Source organism: Dendropsophus ebraccatus, chromosome 5 (genome assembly GCF_027789765.1).
Source record: "Dendropsophus ebraccatus isolate aDenEbr1 chromosome 5, aDenEbr1.pat, whole genome shotgun sequence".
In the NCBI taxonomy this organism is placed as follows: domain Eukaryota; kingdom Metazoa; phylum Chordata; class Amphibia; order Anura; family Hylidae; genus Dendropsophus; species Dendropsophus ebraccatus.
In genome coordinates, this window is record NC_091458.1 from 14,733,287 (window position 1) to 14,745,792 (window position 12,506).

Sequence of the window (12,506 nt, forward strand, 5' to 3'; positions counted from 1 at the left end):
CATTGTAGTTTCCAATTCTAACATTGAGCGCACTATAACAGGATTAATGTTATCAGTTATTTAAGGGATGCCAACATTTTTCTTCAACAATAAACTGTTGGAGTACAAAGACATTGGCAAGTCTGATATCAAGCCTATGGCATGTACGTGAAGCAGAAGGTCATGCAAGGATGAAAGTTCCCTTTAAAGTGTCTGACTGGAAAAATTTTGAAAAATTACACCGTATGTCTGGCCCCTTAGGCTCTTCCTTTCATAACAGTCGCAACTACAACAGTGTCTTCTGTAAAGAAAATCCCAAGGTTAGCATGGATTTATCATGTAATACAGTGCCCAAATAGCATACTAATCCTACCGTAGAGCTATAAAGTGCCCAAATAATGCATAAGTGCTTACATAATATTAGTGCCAAACAATAACCCCATTCACTGCTCCCACTAAACTACTGTATTGTGTTTAATAGGAATGTGTCACCAGAAAATTGATTATTTTTAATATTTGATGTTTAGGTGATTTTTTTTTTTAGATTTTACTGTCCATATAATAAAATTTTGCAGTTTTTATTCTCACTACTAGTCTTGAAACTAAGCTGAAACTTCCTGTTCTGTCTGTGATGATAAGGAGGAGGCTGCTGGAAATTGATCCGCATAGCAGTACAGTGAAAGGTAACACCAGTAGATAGAGAAGACAATAGATGATGCTCCCAGCTCAGCCTCCCCCTCTCTTTGGAATGACCCCCTTTTAAAGGTCACAGAGTATGCACAGTAACATTTTCTATTCATGTCAATGGAACAAGTCATTGCTTTGTTGTTTATATATATTGGGCTTGCTGTAAAGCATATTACTAAATTCTGTTAAAAAAAAACTCAGGAAAGATGGCTGCTCCCTTAATAATGTGCTCAAAATTAAGTGTAAAAAATTAAATAAAAACAGGTTTGAAGAAAAGAACATTACAGTATTTGGCTTTCGTCAGTTTCGTAGATTTCTAGTCATTTAATTGTAGTCTAATCTGCAGGCAATAAGCTAAGCAGGTGTTTTGAGATATAGATAGATATGTTTGTTATGCTACATTTACACAGAACGATTATTGTGCAAATTCGCACAAGAACGGTCGAATTCGAACGATAATCGTACGTGTAAACTAGTGATTTATTCCTTTAACTTCTTAATTCCTTATTAAATATAAATGTTATGTCCACAATTAAAAGCGACTCTGTACCCACAATCTGACCCCCCCAAGCCACTTGTACATTTGAATAGCTGTTTTTAATACAAGATCTGTCCTGGGGTCCGTTCGACAGGTGATACAGGTATTGTCCTAAAAAACAACTTTTAAACTTGCAGCCCTGTGTCAAATTGGCGTGGCCTAGAGTGTCTGTGCCCTAGGCTTGCACCAGCCCTCCGGCCCTCCTCCCCACCCTCTTCACCATTATGAATTCCCCAGACAGCATTTCTCCCATTCTTCCCTTGTCTGAAAACTGCACAGGTGCTTTAACGATCCAACACATGTGCAGTGTTCAGACAAGTGATGTTTAGGAGAAATGCTGCTTAGGGGTATTCCTAATGGTGAAGAGGGTGGGGAGGATGGATGGAAGGGCGGTGTAAGCGTAGAGCATGTTCATTTTTCCGAGTGGAGAGAGGAGACATAAGCCCACCCATAGACTGCCTGTATAACACAGAGGCTGGCGGGATATCGCAGTAGAGAGTTCTGATCTTTCCCCCTTTTAACCTCTCACTGTGCTGTGTTTTGAGTTTAGTTTTTCTTCTAAAAACACTTCCCTCTTGAACCTTATCTATTACTTTTAACATATTCGATCATGTCCCCCCTTTCCCTTCTTTCCTCCAGACTATACCGATTCAAATCCTTAACCCTTAGAGGACCGGGCCAATTAAAATTTTAGCTTTTTTGTTTTTCCCTCCTTGTGCTTAAAAGGCCATAGCACTTGCATTTTTTCACCTAGAAACAAAAAAAAAAACCAAATTCTTTTTTTTGGTTTTTTTCGTTTTTACACGGTTTGCCCTGGGGTAAAACTGACTTGTTATATATGTTCCCCAAGTCGTTACGATTACAATGATATATAACATGTATAACTTTTCATTGTATCTGATGGCCTGTAAAAAATTCAAACCATTGTTAACAAATATATGTTCCTTAAAATCGCTCCATTCCCAGGCTTATAGCGCTTTTATCCTTTGGTCTATGGGGCTGTGTCAGGTGTCATTTTATGTGCCATGATGTCTTCTTTCTATCGGTACCTTGATTGCGCATATGCGACTTTTTGATTGCTTTTTATTACAATTTTTCTGGATTTGATGCAATGGATTTTTTTTGCGCTGACGTCATTTACTGTGCGAGATCAGGAATGTGATTAATTAATAGTTTGGGCGATAACGCACGCGGAGATACCAATCATGTTTATTTGTTTGTTTGTTTATAAATTTTTATTTATAACTTGAGAAAAGGGGGGTGATTCAAACTTTTATTAGGGGAGGGGGCTTTTTATTAAAAACAACACTTTTATTTTTACTTTTACACTTATACTAGATACCCCCATGAGGGACTTCTAGTATAAGTGCTCTGATCTCTCATACAGATCTATGCTGCATAGATATGCAACATAGATTAATGAGATAGGCACATTGATTGCTTCCGGCTGCAGCCGGAAGCAATCGAGTGCCGAGCCGTTGCTGACCCCGGACGGGGTAAGATGTGTGGATCGCTCCTCCGGGGCAACGTCCCCACTAGACACCAGGGAAGGGCTACATCAAGTAATCGGATGCAGCTGTCAACTTTGACAGCTGCATCCGATTACTGTATTAGTGGGCACGGCGATCGGACCATGACCGCTAATAACCACAGTTCCGGGCTACGAGCGGCACCCGGGACCGCGGCGGTTCAGAGCGCAACCGCCGTACGGCCCCACTCATGGAGGCGGCCCTGGACGTACGGGTACGCCCAGGGTCGCCTAAGGGTTAACCTCTTAAGGACATATGACGTACCCGTACGTCATATGTTTCCAGGAGGTGTTCAGAGTGGGGCCGCGCGGTGACCCCGATCTGAACCGCCGCGGTTCCGCGTGTAGCCCGGGACCGCGGCTATTAGCGGGCACGGTCCGATCGCAGTGCCCGCTAATTAGGTAATCGGAGGCAGCTGTCACAGTTGACAGCTGCCTCCGATTACCGGATTCAGCTGTTCTCAGGTGTCTAGTGGGGGGAACGTTTTAAATAAAAGTAAATAAATAAATAAATAAACATGTTTGCTATCGCTGCGCACGTAATCGCCCGAACTATTAATCACATTCCTGATCTCGCACGGTAAACGGCGTAAGCGCAAAAAAATCCCAAAGTTCAAAATTGCGCATTTTTGGTCGCATCAAATCCAGAAAAAATGTAATAAAAAGCAATCAAAAAGTCGTATATGCGCAATCAAGGTACCGATAGAAAGAAGACATCATGGCGCAAAAAAAGACACCTGACACAGCCCCATTGACCAAAGGATAAAAGCGCTATAAGCCTGGGAATGGAGCGATTTTAAGGAACGTATATTTGTTAACAATGGTTTGAATTTTTTACAGGCCATCAGATACAAGAAAAGTTATACATGTTATATATCATTGTAATCGTAACGACTTGTTGCACAGCAAGTCAGTTTTACCCCAGGGCGAATGGCGTAAAAACAAATACCCCCCAAATAAAAGAAATGCGTTTTTTTTTTTTCAATTTCACCCCACTTTGAATTTTTTTTTGGTTTCGCAGTGTACTTTATGCAAAATTTCAGCCTGTCATTGCAAAGTACAATTAGGATCAGACTGATTAAAAAAACAGAGATTTCCTGATTCTGAGCAGTGGATGACAGAAAGGAGAGGAGGGGGGACCTGGGAAAAGGCTTTTTAAATGCAGATAAAATGTGACGAGTTGGGGATAAAGGAGCCTCCCAGCGAGGAGCCATAAGGGGGATCTCTCCGACCACGACAGGGTTAGTGGGGTTTTGTATATTAGGTGGAAGTCTGAGTGTAATGGTGGCAGTAGTTTGATTACAGCTAAGAGCGACTGGTAGAGAGTGGGGGAGGGGGGAACAGGTATGGCCTTTGTGTAGAGACAAATGGGTCATTAGTATGCGGAGGGAATACCTGGGGGAGGTAGTGAGCTGAGCTAGGTGGTAAAGGAGTATAAAAGGACAGGTAGCCAGACCAGGGACACAGCCCTTTTCAAGATCCCACCCTCCAACCCTGGTTATCTATTGGATTTATTGTATTTATGTGTATATTTGGTTGTACTGACTGTGCTATTGTGAGGCGGAAATCATGATCCTTTCAGCCCATGTTTGCTCTTTGTTTAGGGCCGATTGGCAGGGACCGTTCTCCTATAGGGGAGCGCTGCTGCCAATGGGGGAGGGCAGGTCTGGTCCGGGCTACCCTCAGTAAATGGTCGCTCTTAGTTTTCTGGCTGAAAGGTCGTGATTTGTGTCGGGCCTCCCCCCTTTATGTTTACAATGTTAACTAAAGTGCAGCGTATGCTGCAATTTCTGCCAGATATGTGTTTATTGTGTTTTTTGGGGGTATGGGCCCGTGGGAGTGGGGTTAGCAGGTTCCCCCCTTATGGCATATTTGCCTAATAAACCCAGTTACAAAGTTTCTTAAAATCACCTGGACTATTGATTTCTGCAAAAAAAAATTTAACGACAGTGACTCTTTTAGTCTTTCCTGATATGGTTTATGCCTCACACCATCCACCATTTTTGTTGCTGCCTTTGGACTATTTTATCAATATCTTTCTGTAGGTGAGGTCTCCTGAACTGGACACAGTATTCCAGATGTGATGTCACTAGAGCTCTATACAGTGGGATCACAGTCTCTTCCTACTGGTTACACCTCTAACTATACAGCCCAGCATACCAATATATAGAGCACGGCATAAAATTATATATATATTATACAATTAGCTTTCCCTACCGCCTGGCAGCACTGGTGACTCATTTTATGGCTGTCAGATCTTTGCCCCTAAATCCTTCTCTTCTGAAGCCTTTGCCAACACAGAACTGCCGATATGATACTCAGATAGAAGATTCCTCCTCCCTAAGTGCTTTATTTTACATTTGGAAATATTGAACAGCAGTTTCCATTGTTTGGTCCACATATCTAGTAATGCTAAATCATTGTCCATATTACTGACACCTCCAGGAATATCAACCCTATTGCACAATTTTCATCAGCAATAGACAAACTTTACCTACCAAACCTTCTCCTGTCACTATCCTTACCTACCAAACCTTCTCCTGTCACTAACCTTACCTACCAAACCTTCTCCTATGTCACTATCCATACCTACCAAACCTTCTCCTATATCACTATCCTTACCTACCAAACCTTCTCCTATATCACTATCCTTACCTACCAAACCTTCTCCTATGTCACTATCCTTACTTACCAAACCTTCTCCTATGTCACTATCCTTACCTACCACACCTTCTCCTATGTCACTATCTGTACCTACCAACCCTTCTCCTATGTCACCATCCTTACCTACCAACCCTTCTCCTATGTCACTATCCTTACCTACCAACCCTTCTCCTATGTCACTATCCTTACTTACCAAACCTTCTCCTGTCACTATCTTTACCTACCAAACCTTCTCCCATGTCACTATCCTTACTTACCAAACCTTCTCCTGTCACTATCTTTACCTACCAAACCTTCTCCTATGTCACTAACCTTACCTACCAAACCTTCTCCTATGTCACTATCCTTACCTACCAAACCCTCTCATATGTCACTATCCTTACCTACCAAACCTTCTCCTATGTCACTATCCTTACCTACCAAACCTTCTCCTATGTCACTATCCTTACCTACCAAACCTTCTCCTATATCACTATCCTTACCTACCAAACCTCCTATGTCACTATCCTTACCTACCAACCCTTCTCCTGTGTCACTATCCTTACCTACCAACCCTTCTCCTATGTCACTATCCTTACCTACCAACCCTTCTCCTGTGTCACTATCCTTACCTACCAAACCTTCCCCTATGTCACTATCCTTACCTACCAACCCTTCTCCTATATCACTATCCTTACCTACCTAACCTTCTCTTATGTCACTAAAATATTAAATAGAACAGGACCCAGAACAGACCCTTGTGGCCACCACATGTAACCAGTCTCTCCTCGGAATATACACCATTAACAACAACCCTCTGATATCTATCCCTCACCAACCACAAATCCACTGAGCTATCCAGGGATTAAGTCCAGTTTTCAGTAGCTTCTCTATCCGCTCTTTATGGGGAACTGTATCATAGTCTTTGCTGAAGTCCAGATAGGCGATATCCCCGGCACCTTCATCCAGCATTTTTGTGACATGATCAAAGAAATCATTGAGATTAGTCTGACATGATCGGCCCGCAGTAAAGCCATGCTGGTTTGGATCCATTAAATTGTTGATTTTAAGATGATCCATTATCTTCTTTTTTAGAAGAGTTTCCATAATTTCTACTACTACAGATTTCAAGCTCACTGGCCTGTAGTTACTGGGCTCTTCTCTACTCCCCTTCTTCTGGATGGGTATAACAGCGGAAACCTCTCCCGGAGGGATTGTTTATACCGATCTGTCAGGGGGGCAGTACTCACAGATCCGAGTTGTTTAAGAAGCCTGGGGTGGACGTCATCTGGACCCATTGACTTATTCAACTTTAAACGGGCAAGTTCTTATGAAACTTCGACCTCTGAAAACACTGGAGCTAAAGCATTATAACTGGAGGAAATGCTGTGTGCAGCCATATGTGATTGTCAAAGCCTCCTTCTGAAAACACTGAGCAGTGAGCAGACGTAGCTATTCAAATAGAAGTATCTAATCCAAAATTATGACTATGTTAACACGTACCTATCACTTTGGGTCCACAACAGGATACTCTTCTGTTGCGGGTGAAGTGCTGTAGACTGCATTGTAAGTTTATTACAGTGCAGTTAGCGGTGCTTCTGGGAGTTCCGCATCCCGCTTGCGTCAGTACCGCCCACCTGCACGATTTTTATTGTGTCCTGACGCAATCCCGAAGTGATGGTTACCCATTAAATGCAGAATGGCAGGAAATCCTGAATGTTTAGAGGGGTTACAATTTTTACACCATGTTTAGGAAAGCAAACATTAGATTGCTATAAAGACTGCAAGAGTCCCACACTGAAGCACTGGCCCTCATTCATTTTCCACTTCATCAACAACCCCCCCCCCCCCTTCAGCTTGTCCGCCTCTTACATTACACTCCCATTTGTAAGTCAGCAAATAAAATATTATTGTGTGGATGTGACCTGAGCCGCGGAGCAGGGAGAATAATTGCTGCATGTGGTGCTTCCAAAAATATTCTCTGCAGTCTGCATTCCCACGTTCACTGCATGATGGATGGAAATAAATGTTTTTGAATTATTTTTGTGGAATGCCAGAGAAGTCATAACTGCGGCGATGAAGAATGAGACTGGATTACCGGACCCTCCTGTCTCTGATTCTCCGAAATACATCTGTCACCTCCATTGCCATTCTCCTGATATATGGATACCCGCCAGGATTACACTGTCATACGTTCAGGTTCAGCGTTATTATTACGGAATTTCATTACTATTTTTTTGCTTAAAAATGCTTATTTAGTACAGCTGGAGGATATTTGCCTTAATTGGTTTGCAAAGTGCAAGTGGAGTATTTGCACCGAGGAGTTGTAGCTTGGTGAAGATATTTTTATATATGGACTCCAGCTATAAAGTGTAATGTTCTTAAAAATCCCTGCAATTGACGGAGTGATGTAACAATAAGGTTTACAAAGGTTACAGTCACAATCATGTTGGAAACTGTATACAACAGTACAAAGTGTGATAGTAAGGATTTTCCATTAGGGACCAGGAGGTTTAAGTTACACCGTTTGGATTGACGTATTCCTCATGTATTGATGATCTACTACAACGGAAAATTGTGGAGCTACCTAACTTAGATGATGGTCACTTGACTTTTAATTTCTTTTTTTTTTACATTCTGAGTTTATTAAAGTTCTCTTCCTCAGCTCTGGCAGAATAGGCGCGGAATCTGAGTTGAATGTAAGCGAAAAGCGGAAATTCAAAGCCCCAAAGACTTCTATGGGATTACTCAAGTTGAATCCGGCCAAAGAAATCCATGTGTAAATTCTGCCGTGGGAACAACAGAACTAAAAAACCATTCAACACAATGGGACATTGCTCTGTGCATATTTTACAGGCGGAATTTCAATTGAAATACAGGTAAAATTAAGTGCTGATTCTGCTTGTAATTCCTTGCCTATTCCTCAGTGTGAACATACCCTAAGGAATCAAAGAGGAAAAAGAGAAGAAGGGGAAATAGAAAGCCGAAGGAGAGGAGAGAAAAGGAGGCAAAGGGAGAGGGGGAAAAAAGGGAAGGAGAATTCCCTTACTAAACTAAAGGTGATCTGCACAGTGATTTCTGAGAATTGGTCCCAGTAGTACCATGTTAGAAAAAAGTGGAGGAGTGGTCATGTAACTGGGCCGTGAGGTCTTCCAGTCGCCTAATGTCCTCAACCTTATGTAACCACATGGAGATAGAGGAGGGGGTCTGGGGGGCCGGTATACAGATTTTGTAGTGTAGAGGAGATGGCACTTCTGTGGTGGTGGTGCTCGTGGTGGGATTGCGTCCCAGAAGTAGCGGTTAAGAAAATCCTGGCACTCACCTAGTAGAGTTATTTTTGTTTATTATGTGCAAAACATCATAAGGTACAGGAGGGCGCGTTTCGGCATATAACCTTCATCAGCTGATGAAGGCTATATGCCGAAACACGTCCTCCTGTACCTTATGATGTTTTGCACATAATAAATAAGCATAACTCTACTAGGTGAGTGCCGGGATTTTCTTAACCGGTATACAGATTTTAGCGGCATTGACCAAGTGATGGAGCATGACATGACCATAAGTTTTGACCAGGATGTTGGCAATGAACAGGAGAAAGTAAGCTGGGCTGCAGGGTAGTTTGGGTGGTCTTTAAAAGTGGGAGCTAAGCGCCACATCCCCTTTGAAAAGGGGGCCAGTTTTGGGCAGCTCCAAAAAATATAGAGGAGAGAGCCTCCTTCACCACAGTTCCTCCAGTGAAGCTTTGGGGAATATCCTGTAGATGTGTGTGAGAACAGAGTAACAGTGGGAGAGCACCTTATACCCTGACTCTTGTTGGCGAAAGGAGATTGATGAGGATTGGGTGCACATGTATACTCATCTGGGCTGCCGATGAGAAGCATAGGTTGGTTTCCCAAGCGGACAAATAGGAAGGGCTAGGTAAAGGCTAGGTTGCTCTGGTGAAGAGCCCAATATGGCATAGAGGAGGGAGAGGGCCAGAGGCTAGACAGAGCGATTCAAAAGGGTAAGGGTATGGGGGAAGGAGGAGGAAGTGATGGGGTTGTAATGCTCTCCAGAACCCCAAAGGACAGGGATCCACAGGGTCTTTAAGAACTGCAAGGGAAAGCTATGTAGAGGATTGAAGGAAGGACTTTGCCCTGAAGGTGTCTGCCATAGACCACCTGCAAAACACGGGGTCCTCCACCTGGGGAGAATGCTGAAATAGTGAGGAGGAGCAGGATGCTAAGAATCCGGAGGATAGATGTTTGTGGCATATTTTCAATTTGAGGACTGTTGTGGGGTGTGTACTTGAGAAGGGGGGTGGGGGAAGGGAGCCATGGAGCAGCCAGTAGGGGTATTGAAGGAAGGGTGGTTTCCACTATTAGGGTCAGTTTACACGTACAGACTCGCAGCGTAAATCTCGCTGCGAGTCTGTCAGGTCCTGGCAGTTCACTGTCACTACATACTCGCAGCTGTCTGAATGACCGCTGCGTGCATGTAATTCTGCCGGCCCCTTAACCCCTTCTGCTGCCGCCTGGCTCCCGCTCTGAATACATTACCTCTCCTCGCTGCACGGGGTCCCGGCGTACTGCTCTCCCGCCTGGCCAATCAATGTATTGCCCAGCCGCAGCCACTGATTGGCCGGGCGGGAGACCAGTACGCCGGGACCCCGTGCAGCGAGGAGAGGTAATGTATACAGAGCGGGGGCCGGAAAAATTACATACGCGCAGCGGTAGTTCAGACAGCTGCGAGTATGTAGTGACAGGGAACTGCCAGGACCTGACAGACACGCTGCGAGTCTGTACGTGTGAACTGACCCTTAGGGTACAAACACACACAGCGTATACGCAGCAGATACGCAGCAGATTTGATGGTGCAGATTTGATGTTGTGTTCAGTTATTTAGATCTAATTTGCTGCGTATCGCAGCAGTAAATACGCAGCGTATATGCCGTGTGTGTTTGTACCCTTACACATAGTTTGGTTAATCCATGTCTATGCTAGCCCAGCAATCTAGAGAGGTGCGCTCCGACACAATGGTGGTAGCTATTTGGGAGACTCAGACCACTGTGTGCCCTAGGATGGTATAGTATAGTTTTAGCCAGACAGGTGGTTTGTGGGCCCATATGACCATGTGAGAAGAGAATTGCTGGAATAAGTATAGGGGCACAGTAATTGGTGAGGCCTGTGTAAAGTATTCTAAGGAGCATGTTCAGGCTATGTTCACACAACATATATCTTCGTATAACTACAGCCGTTGTTTACGATTGCAACAAAGGACATGATTAATACGAAAATATACATGCCATTGCCGCCCGGACAGAGTGTATACACATGGTATACACTCCTGCTGGGATCCCTAGTGGCGCCACAAACAACTGACATGTCAGTTGAAAACCCAGTCAGTGCACACTGTGGAAAAAGTTTAATACTTAGCGAGTGCACAGAGTAGGTTGGGGAGAGAGATGCACGCAGTGTAAAAAATGATGGATGTTGGCTGCACGGACGTCAAAATAATGATCGTGACAATTATTTTCTGACGTCTTTTGCAATCAACGGACATTATTTCTTAGTTGTTCACACACAGTTTTTCTTTTTTTTCCACTGTCCTTTCTCTGTCTTTTCTATTAAATTCAATTGACCAATTCAATTAAAGACACACAAAGGGCAGTTAGTCCACCTGAACCAGAATTATGTACCAACAGCTGTCATTGCAATGATGGGCGGCCAAACTGCGAGATAATGGACGTCATTTTGACCTCAGAATGATAGGCGTTTTTTTTTTTTTTTTAAACCGAAAGGGAAACAATTTTTTGGTTACATAATAGAATGTATGTATATACAGGAATATAACTACCATAATACTGCTCCTATATACAGGAATATAACTACTATAATACTGCTCCTATATACAAGAATATAACTACTATAATACTGCCCCCTATATACAGGAATATAACTACTATAATACTGCTCCTATATACAGGAATATAACTACCATAATACTGCTCCTATATACAGGAATATAACTACTATAATACTGCTCTTATATACAGGAATAGAACTACCATAATACTGCTCCTATATACAGGAATATAACTACTATAATACTGCTCCTATATACAGGAATAGAACTACCATAATACTGCTCCTATATACAGGAATATAACTACAATAATACTGCTCCTATATACAGGAATATAACTACCATAATACTGCTTCTATATACAAGAATATAACTACTATAATACTGCTCCTATATACAGGAATATAACTACTATAATACTGCTCCGATATACAGGGATATAACTACTATAATAGTGCCCCCTATATACAGGAATATAACTACTATAATACTGCTCCTATATACAAAAATATAACTACTATAATACTGCTCCTATATACAAGAATATAACTGCTATAATACTGATCCTATATACAGGAATATAACTACTAAAATACTGCCCCCTATATACAGGAATATAACTACTATAATACTGCCCCTATATACAAGAATATAACTACTATAATACTGCTCCTATAAACAGCAATATAACTACTATAATACTGTCCCCTATATACAGGAATATAACTACTATAATACTGCTCCTATATACAAGAATATAACTACTATAATACTGCTCCTATATACAGGAATATAACTACTATAATACTGCCCCTATATACAAGAATATAACTACTATAATACTGCTCCTATGTATAGGAATATAACTACTATAATACTGCTCCCTATATACAGGAATATAACTACTATAATACACGAACTGGAGAGAATGGAACGGCTGCACATCCCATCTATGGCTGATACTAATGCCGCTAGGCCTATATTAAAAATCAACACCAGAGTGTCTGTATATGAATTGATCAAGCCATATTGCCCCGTGTACCACCGCGCAGGTCCTCTGGTCCACACGGGTCCCTACGCTAACCACACCGTGTCGGTCAGCGACCGCCAACCCCGCAAAGCGTGCACGTGCAGGGAAGGGAGGCCATGGAACGGCCCTGCAACCCCAATGTCACAGGACCAGACCCAAAAAGCCCCACCAAAACCCGGCCAGCAACACCAGCGGTGAAGGCTGCCCCCAAACGACACAAGTATGGATATGGTATTACACTTACCATTGCTGCTCTC

At 42.6% G+C, this 12,506-nt stretch overlaps 1 long non-coding RNA gene across 1 annotated transcript in view; it reads left to right on the forward strand.

The window, feature by feature from the left end:
- Positions 1 to 574: 574 nt before the first annotated feature.
- LOC138793391 (uncharacterized) overlaps positions 575 to 12,506 on the forward strand; it is a 35,074-nt gene continuing 23,142 nt past the window's right edge. The window contains exons 1-2 of the long non-coding RNA XR_011363252.1: positions 575 to 662; positions 8,041 to 8,254. This is a non-coding gene — a long non-coding RNA (uncharacterized lncRNA). The remainder of the gene's footprint in view (positions 663 to 8,040; positions 8,255 to 12,506) is intronic.